A 16,311-nucleotide genomic window follows, 5' to 3' on the forward strand; every position below is an offset into this window, starting at 1 on the left:
AAAAAAAAAAAAAAAAAAAAAAAAAAAAAAAAAAAAACTGTTTCGACAACAGGAGGTAGAAGAGGACTAGAAGGAACAACAATGCAGCACTCAGGTGCAGTGGGGTCTGGCCTGCGGAAATCCTGAGTTGATTCCCAGCTATGCCTTTGGACTAGTAAAGAGGGAAGACAGATTTCAACCCAGAGATTCTGACTTGCGCGGCCATGCCAACTTCAGGGCACACATTCTTTTCACAATATCATGTCTTTCAAACCCTTGGCCATCCAGGCCCCACCTATCCACTGTGGCTGTTCTCACTGCCACACCCAAGTCAAACTAGATGGCGCCTCCATGCCAACCCTTGCTGCCTGGGTGGTCACCTGCCCTTGCACAGTTGCCACACCACACATACACTGCAACCACAGAACTGGGATGCCTGTGCTGCCCTGATACTGGATGCAGATGGCCAAACTACCAATAACTTTTTAAATTGTGAGAACTGGGCGTGGTGGTGTACTCCTGTAATCCCAGCACTGGGGAGGCTGAAGCAGAAGGATCACTGTAAGTCTGAGGTCAGCCTGGGCTATACAGTGAGTTCAAGCCCAGTCTGAACTACATGGCATCACCCTGTCTCAAAAAACAGAAAAAAATAAAACTGTATGAAAATGAAGAGACTTTGTCTCATACCTAACCCTTATACAGAAAAGGTCTGGATGGGCGTAGAGGATGATGAAAATTTTTGTAGCAAGAGAAAAATAGCAAATAGCAAGGCCTTAGTGAGGGAAACTTTAGACCATGGTGGGATGACCTGGGGATTACTGACATCTCTTTTCGACAGTCAGCTCCTGGAGCCCTGTCTCCCAGAAACTCACTCCATGTTCAGTGAGTGTTCTGTCTGCATCCAGACTGCTTCTGAGCCGCTTTGCCTGCCTAACAGCTCTGGCTGTGGACATGGGGGACTGGTCCCTGCCCCTGCATTTTCCAGGCATGACACCTCCAGATGTCGCCCACACAGCCAGGATGGGTAATTTGGGGTCATGAACAAGCAAGACTGCTTGGAAGGCAGCCCCCAGGAACAAGGACTCAATTAATCTGGGCTGAAGTGGGGGCCCCAAAACTTACCCACTGAGGGGAAGTGAGAGGCCATATTAGGAGTCTTACTCATTTGAGTTGCCTGGTTCCCTACTTGGGGCTCTAAGAACTGTTTCCAGGGATGCTCTGGGGTTGCGACATTAACTTTTCACTTTAGCAGAAGCCATTCATGGCCCTGCTCAGCCAGAAAGGCATTTAGGTTGGCTTCAACTCATCAGCCTGTGATGCAACAACAGCCACTCCTTTGCAAATTTACTTCCCTTTCCTTTGCCCAGCATTCAGAATTCTAAAGAGAAGCAGACCAAAAGGATTAAGGTGCAAACTGCTGGCCAGGCATGGTGGCACACACCTGTAATCCCAGCATCTGGGAGCCTGAGGCAGGAGGATCACCACAAATTTGAGGCCACATAGTTCATAGGCTACATAGTTCAAGACCACCTGAACTACATAGGGAGACCCTGTCTTTAAAAAAAAAAGATGCAAATTGCTCAATAATTTTTAAAGATACAGAACACAATACATCTGGTGACTTCCGATTACAGTACATCAGAATGCACAATACCCTTCACTCTGTAATCATGTGGATCAACTAAGTTGTTGTGAAGTTTACAGTGCAGAAAAGTATAGTTCTGGTAACCAGCTCCAGGAGATCAAGGTTAATTAGGATATTCCAGCCAGAGGGGAAAAAGAGGGGTACTTCCTGGACAATGAAGACTCATCTTTGCCTGCAGGCTTCTAGCTCACTGCCCCTTCCACCTCTTTCCCTTCTTCAAAATGTCCTTCTGTGGACTTGAGTTCCCTCTAACAAAGCTCTGAGGACAACAGCCCCCCATCTTCTCGGGGCTAGCCCTTCAATAAAACTGATTTTCTTCCCACCAACTCTCACCACCCAGGTATTGGCTCTCAAGCTGCACGTAACTGGATCTGGGTCCAGTTATGTTATGTGGAAGACAGAGTTTGCTATAGGTTTCTTCCTTGCAGGACTTGGCAAGGGTCTAGCCATGTTTCTAGTATATCCAGCTATGCGTGGGTATATGCCTTGAACCAGGTTAATCCAGTAATTTGAGAAAGCCATAAGGCTTTCCAAGGTAGACCTCTTTGTAAATCAGATTTGTTCAACCGACCAAAACCAGAAGCCTTGGAGGGTGAGGCCAAGGGCAACACACTGTCCTCATTCTGCCCTTCCAGTTCTGAAGTGGCAGGTAAGTGCTGTTTACGACACACCCAGCAGACCTGGTCCTACCACCAGCCCGTCAGATTAGAACAAAATGCCCCTCAGAACCAGCATATGACGGGAAATTTGTCAGTAGCCAAATACAGAAAAACACAAGAGATGAGATCGTAGGGTGTGGACAAAAGACCTTTGTGTTCGGCAGAGGTGGAGCTTTCTGAAAAAACTGTGCTAAAACTGGGCTGAGAAAAGCCTTAGAAAATTAAACTGCCAGTGATAGACGGAGACCAGCCCTGGGGGAGGGAGGTTCGCACTCCAGTGAATGTGAGGCCCAGGATCTTAGAGACATCTCTAGTTCCAAACTTGGAGCCACTGGGGCTTATCTGACTCCTGCACAGACGCATTTACATTCCAAAAGGGTAGAGAACTCAGATCCTTTCCATCCAGTCTCCAAACAGCAAAGGTTTTTCTTCCTCCTTTGGGAACAAGCACCCACCTTTCTCCCATGTATAAATAGGGAAAATTAGCCAGGCGTGATGGCGCACATCTGCAATCCTGGCACTCAGGAGTCTGAGGCAAAAGGATTGCTATGCCTTCAAGGTCAGACTGGACTGTATAGCAAGATCTTGTCTCAAAACAAGCAACAACCACAAAAATGAAAAGGAAGGTACGAAGACAACGTGTCATGAGCTCCTACCACCACCACCTTTTTTTAAATTCTCAGAATTCTTTTGGTTTTATTTTTTTTGGAACCGGGGATCAAACTCAGGACCTTACATTTGCCAGGCAGGGGCTGGCACCACTGAACTGAATCTCCAGTCCAAAATTCTCAGAATTTTGAGACAGCATCTTGTAGCAGGAGATAGACTCTGTGGAAAATCTTGGCCTTAGGTGCATAACATATAGGATGCCTTCTGGCTCTTAGAGACCATAAGAGCTTCCTGCTCTCACCATATTCCTTAACATCCTAATGCAAGCACAAGTGGTCCATCCCTCACCATACTTCCTTAACATTGTGACGTGAGCTAAAAAATCAGCTCCTGCCCTTAGCACAAGTCCCTGAGGAGAATGTGCTCTCACTGCTTTAGAGCAATGGGGTGGGGAGAGACCCAAGGTCATCATCTTACCAAAACCACAGCAGTTCTGACTCCCCAGTGGGCTTTGGCAACCATGCTGTCTCTGCCTAGGCCCGCAATCACAAACTCTCCCTTACGGGCCAGGGATTTAGCTCGGTGGTACTATGCCTGACTCTCAAGCCCAAGGTCTTGAGTTGAAGCCCCAGTACCAAAGGAGAAAAAAAACACACTCCCCTTGATGTGAGGTGGGAGACTCAATTAACCCAACACAGTCCAGGGACTTACCAGCCTGACCACATCCCAATTCTAGGAAACAAAAGCAAAACCAACCCTGGAACTCACTGCCCTCTGCTTTTGTTTTTTCTGATTTTTGAAATAGGGTCTCACTGTGTAGTTTAGGTTGGTTTTGAGCCCACTACATAGCCCAGGCCTCAAACTACTGGCAAACTTCCTGACTCAGCCTCTCAAGTGCTGAGATTATAAGGTGTGTACCACCAAGCCTGGCATCATCCTCTGCTCTGGAGGGTGCACTTTCAGCAATGGCAACTGCCATCACTGAACGCTGTCTCCAAACTCTTCGAAGTGTTTGTATCCTCACACCTAAAGCAGACAGGGATGCTTGGACTCAAATTCACTCTGAGTTTTCTCCTCAGCCCACTCCCACTTTGTGGAGTGTACTTTCCCTTTAATAAATCTCTGTCTTTCTTACTTCTGCTGTAGTCTGTTAGCAACACAAATACCTATTGGCTTTGTGAACTGGTGAACACATTGTGGAACCTTGACACAATTTAAGATTACAGAGAAACCAAAGGGATGAACTACCAGCAAGCTTACCGATGAATCTCAAAAACATTATCCTAAGTGAAAGAAGCCTGTGTTATGGCTTGGGCCTAGAATGTCCCCCCAAAGTCTCATAGGGTCTTGGGGGGGCACTTTTTCAGAGGCAGCTGGATGCAGAGTGTGTGATGCTGGGATTGATTCAGGTGCAATGCTAGGATTAAGGGCATTAGGATTAAGGGTGTGAGTGCCACCCATCCTAAGTAGTCTGGATAAGACATAAGGGATAGAAAGAGCTTGGTCAACCCTTCCTTGCTTTCGCTGTCATCTGTGTGCAATGAACTGCTTCTCCTCTGTGATGGCCCTCTGCCATGTGCCACTGTGGCCTGGAGCCAGCCAACTATGGCCTGAAACCTCTACAAACTGTAAGGTTTGGGAGTCGGGTATTTTGTCTCAGAAACAAGAAAAGTAACCAAGACAGCCAGACACAAAAGGCTACATATATATTGTGTGATTTAATTATAACATGACAGGAAAGTCGAAATTATTAGAAGAGAATCAAATCAGTGGTTGCTAGGGTTAGGCCCCACAGGAGGGCTGGGGACTGACTGCAAAGGGTCCCTAAAAACTTTGGAGTGATGGAAAAATGCTGTACCATGACTGCGGTGGTAGTTACACAATTGTTTACATTTGTCAAGACTCCGACATGTATACCTAAAAAGAGTCAACCTATCTGCATGCAAATTATACCTCACCAAACGTCTCAAAAAGTAGGCCAAATGTTTCATGTTAAAAATATAAGTTCAACACCCGGTACCAAAAAATAATAATAATAATAATTAATAGGGCTGGGCATCTAGCTCAGTGGTTCTACCACCTTCCTTGCACGTGCAAGTAGCTGAGTTCGATCCCCAGTACCAAAAAATATGTGTGTGTATGTGTGTGTGTGTGTGTGTGTGTTTTATAAGTTATTGTAATTATATAAGACCAGCCAGCCATGGAAAAATCTGTGTTACCAGGTCTTGCCTTCTCTCTTCCATCAAACAAATACAGACATTACCTGTGGATTCAGACATGGGAAGTCAAAGCCTGTTTTGTTTTAAAAAGAATTTCACAAGGGGCCTCCTGATTGTTAATTAACTGCTAAAGAAATAGCACAGAACTATGAGTGGCTTCTTGCTTCAACAAGAAGAAAGGATCCTTTTGTATATTTTCACCCAGCAAATAAAAGTAAAAATATGCTTAAGAAGTCAGCTATCACAGAATGAGCTTAATTTTAGAAATGATTTTGGCAGCAGTTTCTCATCTGTAAAAAGCTGGTTGGTTTAGAGACTCCTCCACATTGTAAAAGCTTAAAGTTTGACTTTCTCTACTAGCCTGGAATCTTGCTGGACCTCTGGGCAGCCTTTGAAAGTCCTCAGATGTATGAGCCCTATGAACCCACAGAACATTCAAACTCTGCCCCTTCTTGAAGCCTGAACTGTTGCCTGTAGGTGCAGGGAGTAACACAAGTCAGCATTTCTACATCCACTAACGCATCAGCTTGGGAGCAGGTCACACATGGTGACTGCCATTCATAAAGGAGGCCTGCTCTGCCCTAGGTCACAGAATAAGATCTGTCAGACTCTACGTCCATGGCCCCAGTCCACTCAGTCCTCCAACACACAAACCTCCCCTCGAGCAGTGGGTGCCTGCGTACTTTACTCCATCCCTCTCACCTACCATTCAAGGGGCTCTGCGGCAGTGGTCCCTGCAGGGTAGTGTAAGCTGCCCACCTCCTTCACAGGAAAATGTTCCACAGGGACCCTGTTTCTCAAGAGTGCCTCAAATATCCATCCTACAAAGAGCTTAGCAAAATAGGGTTCCATGGTAGGATGAGCTTGGAGTGCTCTCGGACCAGCAAACAGCTTGTCAAGGAGGGTTCCTGAGGCTTTGCACTAATGAAACTTAACACTAGCTTCCATGTAGCTCACTCAGCTAGGAAAAACTCTTTCACATCAGCCCATGTATATCCCGCTGAGCCAGAGTTCTGTAAACTCAGAGCAATGGACTAGACTTTGATTGTTTATGTTTGTTTATTCATAACCTTTTTAGAAAACTTTTGTTTCCAAGAAAAAATGATAAACATACTACACTAAAGCTATAGGAAAATGGGAGTGGGTAGATATGTCCACAGTGCTTAGAGTTGGATACAGTGCCCCCAGAAGGACTAGGTAACCAGTTGCTGGGATATTTTCAGAGAAGCACAGAAGGCAGCTGGAGCAGGCAGGGCCAGGAGCAAGAGGTTCTTCACTGGCTATCCTTTTGTGTGAATGTTTAAGTAGCCGTTAAATTAAAACCAAATTTAAAAAACAGGTACTGCTGGGTGTGGTGGCACAAGCCTGTAATCCCAGCACTCTGGAGGCTGAGACAGGAGGATGCTTTCAGTTTGAGGCCAGCCTGAACTACATATCAAGACCCTGTTTCAAACCTCCCCCCAATAATATTAATAAAATAATATGTACTAAAACAAGTAATACAAACTTTAAAAATATAAAAATATTCAATGGTACATGTATACCTACACACACGCGCACGCACACATGCATGCACATTGTGTGCATGCACTCGAGTGTCATTATTCACACAAGGCAGAATAACCACTGATAATATCTGTGGTTTTACTCTCGTCCCATGTGTCTATTTTTGCTTTTGGTCCCCATTGGATCCAAGGAATCACTACTAAGACCTATGTCATAAAACTTTTCCCCAATGCACTCTTCTAGTTTTAGTTTTAGGTCTGTGTTTAAGTCTTTAGTTCCTTTTTAGTTGACGGTTTATGCACAGTGTACAGAAATGGTACAATTTTGTTATTTTCCATGTGGGCATCCAAGTGCCCCAGCACCATCAGTAGAGAGGCCAGCCTTCTCCCTGTGTGTTCCTGGCGCCCTTGCCAAGCATCAGATATTACAGGTGTGTTTCATTCCTGAGTGTGTCTGTCTTTATGCTTGTCACGTTTGTAACCACTACAGTTTTGTAATACATTTTGAAATCGAAGGATTGTTTTGACTAGCCAGAATCCTCTGTGATTCTAAATGAATTTCAGAACTTTTTTTTCTAATTCTGTGATGAATGCCAGTGGGACTTTTATAGGAATTATATTAAATCTTAGCTCATTTTGGGTGGTATGGGCATTTAAGAAATATTGTCTTCTACCCAGAAACACAGGATGAAATTACTTCAACAAAATAAATGTCATAACTATAACTAGGAATGGTGGTACACACCTGTAACCCCAAAACTCTGGGAGGCTTAGGCAGGAGGATAGCAAATTCAAGTCCATCCTAAATAACTCAGCAAACCTTGTCAAAAAAAATTTTTTTTTTTGAGACAGGGTCTCACTATGTAATGTGGGAGGCTTAGGCAGGAGGATAGCAAATTCAAGTCCATCCTAAATAACTCAGCAAACCTTGTCAAAAAAAATTTTTTTTTTTGAGACAGTCTCTCACTATGTAATGGAGACTGACCTGGAACTCATTATATAGCCCAGGCTGGTCTCAAACTCACAGCAATCCTCCTGCCTCAGCCTCCTGAGTGCTGGGATTACAGGCGTGTGCCACCACACCCGGCTAAAAAAATTTTTTTTTAAAGGCTGGAGATATGGCTCTGTGCAAAGGCCTTGGGTTCAATTACCAGTGCCACTAAATCAATCAATCAATCAAATAAAAATAAAGTTAATATATGAAAAGCCCATATCTAATATCTCACTCAAATGTGAAAACGGAAAGCTTTTCCTCCAAGATAAGAAAGAAGGTAAAGGGGCTGGGTATGGTGGCACATGCCTGTAGCCCCACCACTTAGGAGGCTGAGGCAGAGTTGCCAAGAGTTCAAGGCCAGGCCAGCCTGAAATACAAAGTGAGACCCTGTCTCAAAAAAACAAAACAAAGGGCCAGGAATTTAGCTCAGTGGTGCCACTGTGTGCCTCACAAGCACAAGGGCCCCAGTTCAATCCCTGGTCCAAAAAAAAATCAAACAAGAAACAAGATAAGGGTGGCACTCTTGCCATTTTCTGTTAAATAAAGTACTGGAAATCCTAAGCAGAGCAAGTGAGGAAGAAAACAAAGGCTCCCAAATTTGAAGAGTTAAATCATCTCTGTTCACAGATGACACAATCTCACGTATAGACTGCACAGAAAAATCTGCTAGCATAGAGGAATTCAGATAAGTTACAAGATACACAAACAACACACAAAAAGAAGTTGCGCCATTGCACAGTAACAATGAACTCTCTCAAAAGGAAATTAAGATAACAGCCAGGAGCCAGGGATTTAGCTCCTTGCTGCCGCTGCCTGCCTCGCAAGCTCAATTACCCGAGTTCGATCCCTGTACCAAAAAAAGAAAACAAAAAAAGACAAAAAAAAAAAAAAATCAGCCAGGCATGGTGGCTCATGCCTATAATCCTAGCACTCAAAAGTTTGAGGCAGGTGGATCACTGCAAGTTTGAGCCAAGTCTGGACTACACAGTAAGTTCAAGTATAGCCCAAACTACATAGGAAGACTCTTTCAAAAATATACAAATAAGTAAATAAAATATTTACAAATATACCCAACTAAGGAAGCAAAAAACTTGTATGCTGAAAACTATAAAACACTGATGAAAGAAATTAAGGATGACACAATTAAGTAGAAAGACTTCTTCGTGTTTGCACTGCATATCGTCCACAGTGTTTTCACAGATGGCCTCTCATCTGCAGCTTCAGCAACTCTGTGAAGTGGAAGGCGAGGCAGAGCTCATGACACTAGTGACAGACCTAGGGGTCCTGCATGGCCTTTGAATTCTTCCCATAGCCGTGCTCAGGTTAACAGTTACCACTTAACAAGTACCCAGCAGCACAAGCTCCACTAGGTCCATGGAGACCCCCTGACCCACCGCCACTTCGATGAAGACCATGCACACCTGCAGCACACTCAGTATCAGGTAGTCAGGGTGACAGATGTGATCACAGGAACGCACTTTACTGTTCAATACTTTACTGTTCGGTAACCTCAAGCTCAACACCCTGACTCTCAGCAGGGCCAGTCACAGCCAGCCTTCTCCACCCATTCTGGGCCTCCATCCACGCCCCTCTGCACACTGGCTAAACCCAGCTGGGACACACGCCCTCCCTCACAACTTAAGTGTGCTTGTCATTACACTAATGTTACTTCACCCTCACATCTTAACACAGGCATCGCTCCTCCAGGAAGACACACAGTCACACAGACACACGGTCACATGGTCACACAGTCACATGGACACACAGACATGCATAACAGCCAGCCAGCTGTTCCATGGCCCCCCATTGTCCCACATCACTTATTTACCTTTCAGGCCCTAGACTGTGAGCTCCTTGACGTCAGGGATGAGCTGTTTGTCCCACCGTGTCATTCCAGGGTGGGGCACACAGTAAATCCTCAGTACATACCTAACAGAGGATCATGTGAGCAAGGGAGACCCAGCATGAGGTGCTTCATAAAAGGGGAACCAGAAAGTCCAGATGCTGGGGCCAGACTGGGAGGGGGTACACAGGCTCTTCATTTGTGGTCAAATCTCTTACACAACTTCCAGGTAGGCTCTCATCCACCTGTGCCCAGGGCTCTAACACAGGTGAACGTGAGGCCAGGAACTGAGAAGCCTCAGCAGTCAGCAGAGCCCAGATGAGCAGGAAGCAGAAGCCTAAAGAAGTGAGACACTGGCCAGGGGCCTCACAGCGACCAAGCAGCATGGCTGGTGCCCAACTCAGACATTAGCATCTCAGTACAGGACAATTTCGACAGCACCTCACCAGAACAATGGGCCTGGCCAGCACCACGGAGTCTGTGATACCTCAAGAAGGATGCAACATTATTGGGAAGGATGAGATAAAATGACAGACAGAAGCCCAACATGGTAGCACACATCTGTATCCTAGTACTTGGGAGGCTGAGGCAGGAAGATTGCCAATATGGAAAAATTAGTGAGACCCTGTCTCAAAACAAAAAAAATAAAAAGGGCTAGGGATGTAGTTCCCCAGGATGACCCATAATAACAAAACAACAACAACAAAAACTTAAAATTACAATTACCATATGACCCAGCAATTCTACTTCTGGGTATAAACCCCAAAGAATTGAAAGCAGGAATTTGAAGAGATAGTTGTATGCCCAGATTCACAGCAGCACTAAGCAAAATAGCTCAAACATGGAGGCAACTTAAGTGTCCATCAAAGAATGACCAGAAAAACAATACACAATGGTACATTATTCAGCCTGAAAAAGGAAGGAAACTGTAGCTGGAGACCCGGCTCAGTGGTAGAGCGCTAGCCTAGCATACATGAGGCTCTAAATTCAATCCCCAGCATCACACACAAAAAAGGAAATTCTGATACATGCTAAAAAAAGGATGACCCTGAAGACATGTTAAGTGAAATAAGCTAGTCACAAAAGAGCAAACACGGCATGGTTCCAATTTCTGTGAGGTACTTGGAACAGCCAAATTCAAAAAGTAAAGACAGGGACTGGGATTTAGCTCAGGGGTTCCACCACCTGCTTCGAAAGCATAAGGACCAGAGAGTTTGATCCCCAGTATTAAAAAAACAAAGAAACAAACAAAAAAGTAAAGACAAAAAGTAGAATGGTGGTTACCAGTGACTGCGAGGAGGAAAGAATGGGCACAGGTTAAGTACAGAGTTTGTTTTGCAAGATGAAAAATTCTGGAAAAGAATGATGGCTACACAACGAAGTACATGTGTTTCATGGAAGTGAAGTGCACATATAAAAGCTGTTAGGATGATAAATTTGATCACATGCCTAAAACAATCAGCATAGCAGCCCATGCCTATATGCCAGCTACTTGGGCAGGAGGATTGCAAGTATGAAGCCAGCCTAGGTGACCAACCTCAAAAGAAATTTTTTTCCTAAACCAAATTAATCTAAACCATTATTAAGCCCTATACACTTACTATCATGTGTTCTCTTGGAGAGGCAGGAAACTGAATTTGCTTTTTAAAACCTGTAGTACAGAAAAGGTGAGATGCCCAATTAAACAAAATATATGTCGAGTGTTGGTGGCACATGCCTTAACCCCAGAATTTGGGAGGCTGAGGCAGGAGAATCACTATGAATTTGTGGCCAGCCTGAGCTACATAGTGAGGTCAAAGCCAGCCTAGGCTACATAATGAAACCCTGTCTCAGACAAAACAAAACAAAACAATAATTAAATGGCACACACCAGAAATTAGAGGCGTAGGGAGAAGGACAGTCTTCTTGTAAGGGTATAGTAACAGTGAGTAAGTTGCCCATTGTTCATAGCTCTTTAGTTAAGGGCAGTCCCCATGGGAAGCCAGTCTCAGATGAGCCAGAATAAGTAGTTCATCCAGTTCCAAACAGTCTTGACACATTCCCAATCAAAACCCTAGCAGAATTTTGCAGAAATTGGAAAACTCATTTTAAACTTTATGTGGCAAAACAGAATTTAAAGTAGCCAAAACATTCTGAAGAACAAAGTTGGAGAGCTCACAACATCTCACTTCAAGTCTTATTAAGTACAATAATCAAGACAGAGTGGTTTTGGTGGAAGCAATGAACAGAGAAAACAGAGAAGGCCCTCACATATACTCAAGCAATGGGTTTTCAGCAGAGTTTCAAAGGCCCCTGTTTTCAACAAATTGTCCCTAAATAGGGTCCTAACTGAAATGTAAAATCACAAAGCTTCTAGGAGAAAATATTTGGGTTAGGCAAAAAAAAAAAAAAAAAAAAATTTTTTTGGTACCAGGGATCAAACTCAGATCCTTGCACTTTCAAGGCAGGCAGTGGAACCACTGAGCTAAATCCCGGCCCTAGGCAAAATTTCTATAGGATGCAAAAAGTATAGGCCAGGGCCTGGGATGTAGCTCAGTGGCACTATGCCTGCCTATTACGCGCAAAATCCTCAATTCAATCCCAGGTATGGTGAGGGGCACAGGCCATAAAGAAGGGGGAATAACGAGACTTAATTTAAAACTTCTCTAGACAACACAAGATAACTGAATAGGCAGCCTGAGGATATAGTTCAGTGGTATACTACTTGTAGTATGTGCAAGGCCCTGAGTTCAATCACCAGCACCAGAAAAAAATTGAACAGGCAAGTTATAGGGTGAACCATATTTGTAAAGTATGAGTCTAATAAAGGCCTGGGATTTGAGATATATTAAAAACTCCTACAATTGAATAATAAAAAGAGAATCTAATTTCATTTATTTATTTATTTAGGTACTGGGGACTAAAGTACTCAGGACCTTGTGCTTGCAAGGCAGGCGGTGGCACCACTGAGCTAAATCCCCAACCTCTGAGAATCCAATTTTTAAAGAGAGCATAAGACTAGCAGACACTTCTTAAAGGAAGTTAATAAGCACATCAAAATATACTCAATACCATTAGTCATTAGGGCAGTACAAGTTAAAGCTAAAGGATACCATACCACATACTACACACCAAAACAGCAGAAATCAAAGAGATAGCATCAAGAGCTGGGGATTCAGCTCAAGTGGTTCCCCTACCTGCCTTGCAAACACAAGGACCTGAGTTTGATCCCTGGAACCAAACAAAAGAAAGAGATAGCATCAAATGTTGACAATGACATGGAGAAACTAGAACTATCTCATTGTTGATATGAGCATAAAATGGTACAATCATTTTGAAAAATAGTTCCACAAAACTAAATATAACCTTCAAGAGTTAATACTGTCTCTGTAAGGTGTGGACCAAGAGAAATAAAAGCATTAAAAATGTGTTCATGAATATCTATAGATGCTTTGTGCCTGACAGCCATCACCCAGAGACGTCCCTGGTTTCCTGTCCTGGGTCCCTTGGCAGGTGCCCTCCAGACCCCAGGGCACAGCTCTCCCTAACAGGCAGCACTAAGCAGACCCTCTGCAGCAAAGTCCCTTGAGTCCCACGCATGAACAGCCTCCAGTGTTGATCGGCTTGGTGCTTCCTCTGTTCTCTTCCACCACTCCGCACTCACTTTGTACCTCTGTCCAGGGCTCTTCTGCCCGAGGGGCTCAGAAGGCCATGACAATTTTCCTCAGCATATCTTTTGCTAAATATGCCCTTTTTATATAAATGGATGACTAAAAACATTACATTAGCTACTCAGTCCTGCAAAATGCCCTACAGCCAGTCAAGAGAAGGCTTCAGAAACAGGGCAGCATGGGAGTCACTGGGACCCTTTCCTCATTATCTCCCCAATACCACCCCAAAGTCATAGGAGAAGTCAGAGTACATCGGAGATTTGCTGATCAGCAACCAGGCACCCTTGATAAATGGATGACTAAAAACATTACATTAGCTACTCAGTCCTGCAAAATGCCCTACAGCCAGTCAAGAGAAGGCTTCAGAAACAGGGCAGCATGGGAGTCACTGGGACCCTTTCCTCATTATCTCCCCAATACCACCCCAAAGTCATAGGAGAAGTCAGAGTACATCGGAGATTTGCTGATCAGCAACCAGGCACCCTTGAACTGTTCCTATGCTCCTAAACTAGATGCAAAGATAGGCAAAAAAAAAAAAAAAAACAAAATCAAGGACAGACTAAACTACACAGTGAGATCCTATCACCAAACAAAACAAAATAAAGATTCTGTAAACAGTGACATCTAGCATTAATTAATAAGTGACTTCTACACTCTTAGATCACTTGCCATTTTCTCCTTCTTTCTTTTTCAGTGTTGGGACTTCTGCCTCTTCCCCAAAGTCAAAATGACCAGAGACAGTGAAAGTTTTGAATCAATTCAGGACATGAGAGCAGTAATGACAACTGAACTCTCTCCAAAGAGGGCTTCCACAGGAATCCAGAGCATCACCCTATGCTGTGGGGCAAGCGCTCTATCCCTGAGCCACACCCCTATCCCCCATCCCTTGCAATTTTCCTCCATATCTCTCTAGGACTGGAAGACTGTGCTCAGAGGTATTTGGTAGGGAACTAGTACAGGTGGGAAGATCCTCCCATCACTTTCTATAGGCCAGATGGATAGTCTGCTCTTCAGGACCTCTCAAAGCACACACAGGGAACTCTTACCCAAAGCAAGCTGCACACGTCACTGTGGGTGGACAAGACTCACCAGACAGCTTCGGGAGCCTCCCCTCAGCTACTCCTCATGAACTGAAAAAGCAAACTCCTTGACACCACTCTCCCTTTATCCAAGGCTGAAAGAGAGGTGCATTAAAACACAGAAACACAGGCCAGGGATTTAGCTCAGTGGTGCCACTGCCTGCCTTGATCACTAGTACCAAAAACAAAAACAAACAAAACACAGAAACACTTAATACCAGTACTTCACAAGGAATGAACTCATGAAGCCAGTATTAAAAAGGAGCTATGTTCACTGGGACATTTTTACTCAGTGAGAAAAGATGCTTCAGGGGGTGAGAGAGGGTGGCTATAAATTTCAGGAGAAAGGGACCAAACTTATTTGGCCAAGCGGCCCCCACCATTAACCTTTTGTGCCCTAATAGGTGAAGCCTGAGGAGCAATGGTCCCCCAAATAAATGTAGGTGCCCCTCCTTGTGACAACAACCCTTCCCACAGCACCAGCTGGGTAAGCAGCTGTCTCCAGCCACTTCCAGAACCCAGGCTTCCATTTGTTAATGTCATTTGCTAATGAAAAACAAAAACAAAACACTTGAGGACTAGAGCACAAAAGAAGATTTATTTCCTGTCATCAAACCAAAGGCCCAATGTCCCTCTTTTTAGGAAAAATATTCTCTGCTTGGAAACTTGTGCTTACTAGAGGAAAACTGAGGTAGAGAAAGTGAAGAGGGAAAGAAAATGCACAAAATGTGGAGCAAACATAAACCCTGCAAGCCACAGAAAGGGTGATCGAAACATCCGGTGAGTGTCTAAATAAAAAATTTACCAGGCTGAGGATTTAGCTCAGTGGCACCTCGCCTGCCTCAAAAATACAAGGTCCAGAGTTCGATCCCTGGTACTAAAACAAAAAAAAAAAATTATTACACTCCCCCAAAGTTATCACACCAAAAGACACATCTTCATTCATTCCCCCTCTGGATATTTCACATGGCTTCAAATGCACTTATCCCATCATGGTTGCCACATTCTTTTTTTTTTTTTTTGAGACAGGGTCTCACTATGTAGTTGAGACTGACCTGGAACTGGAATTCACTATGTAATCCAGGCTGGTCTCCAACTCACAGTGATCCTCCTGCCTCAGCCTGCTAAGGGCTGGGATTACAGGCTTGCATCACCACGCCCAAGTTTTTTGTTTGTTTGTTTTATTTTGTTTGGTTTTTGGTTTTTGGTTTTTTTGAGACAAGGTCTCACTATGTAGTTGAGACTGACCTGGAACTCACTATGTAGCCCAGGCTGGTCTTGAACTCACAGTGATCCTCCTGCCTCAGCCTGCTGAGTGCTGGGATTACAGGCGTGTGCCACCATGCCCGGCTGGTTGCCACTTTCTGAAGCAGCTCTGGAAGCTGTCTTTCCTGTCTCTGAGTGTAATCAAAGCTAGTGAATGCCATTGCGGAGCACCATCCAATGGAAAGACAGACTCTGCTCATAAAAACATGACAGTGTGTCCTCATCCACCTTATTTACCAGTCTGGTACCATGAGACTTCTGCCTCTTCCCCAAAGTCAAAATGACCAGAGAGAATGAAAGTTTTGAGTCAATTCAGGACATGGGAGCAGACACGACAACTGAAGACTCACCAAAGAGGGCTTTCCGGAATTGTTTCAGAAGGTGACCAAAACAGTCAGTGTGCTTGAAACAAAGGGAAGGGCTTTGGATGGAATTAATGGCAATGTGCCTTTTGCTGTAATAAATTATTTTATTTAAACACAGTAAGTTCTCAATCATACCTGGTACCTTCAGGTCTGCACCCAGGATGTGGGTCACTCACATCTGCTCGGCCAGGATGCTCATCCTCAGATCTTGAGAGGCCCATGAGTCCCAAGTCCAGAGCCCCAGGAGAAAGACCCATGTGTGCAGCTGGGCTAATGAAGCTGGCCACCCTTTTCCTCCCCTGAATTTTCTGTAGAGCAGCCAGCACCAACACTGTGTGCCCACATGCTCTTACGTAGGAATGCATAAGCCTTAAAAATCTATACATACATAACAACAGCAAAGAGGCCAAAGAGGGCCAGGGATTTAGCTCAGTGGGGCCGCTGCCTGCCGTGCAAGGTCTCAAATTCGATCTCTGGTACCAAAAAAAAAAAAAAAAA

The 16,311-nt window shown here is 44.3% G+C and overlaps 1 protein-coding gene across 2 annotated transcripts in view; it reads right to left on the bottom strand.

Annotated features, from left to right (window-relative positions):
- Positions 1-16,304, bottom strand: part of Stox1 (storkhead box 1) — a 45,533-nt gene extending 29,229 nt beyond the window's left edge. The window contains exon 1 of one of the 2 annotated variants that reach the window (XM_010605858.3): positions 15,949-16,304. The gene's annotated coding sequence lies outside the window, so the exon portion shown is untranslated. Of the gene's footprint in view, positions 1-11,054; positions 11,071-15,948 lie in introns of those variants that run through there. The other variant, XM_033766557.1, reaches the window with a different exon arrangement.
- Positions 16,305-16,311: the final 7 nt, after the last annotated feature.

This window comes from Fukomys damarensis, unplaced genomic scaffold, assembly GCF_012274545.1.
Source record: "Fukomys damarensis isolate Sample0158 unplaced genomic scaffold, DMR_v1.0_HiC HiC_scaffold_20, whole genome shotgun sequence".
Lineage (NCBI taxonomy): Eukaryota > Metazoa > Chordata > Mammalia > Rodentia > Bathyergidae > Fukomys > Fukomys damarensis.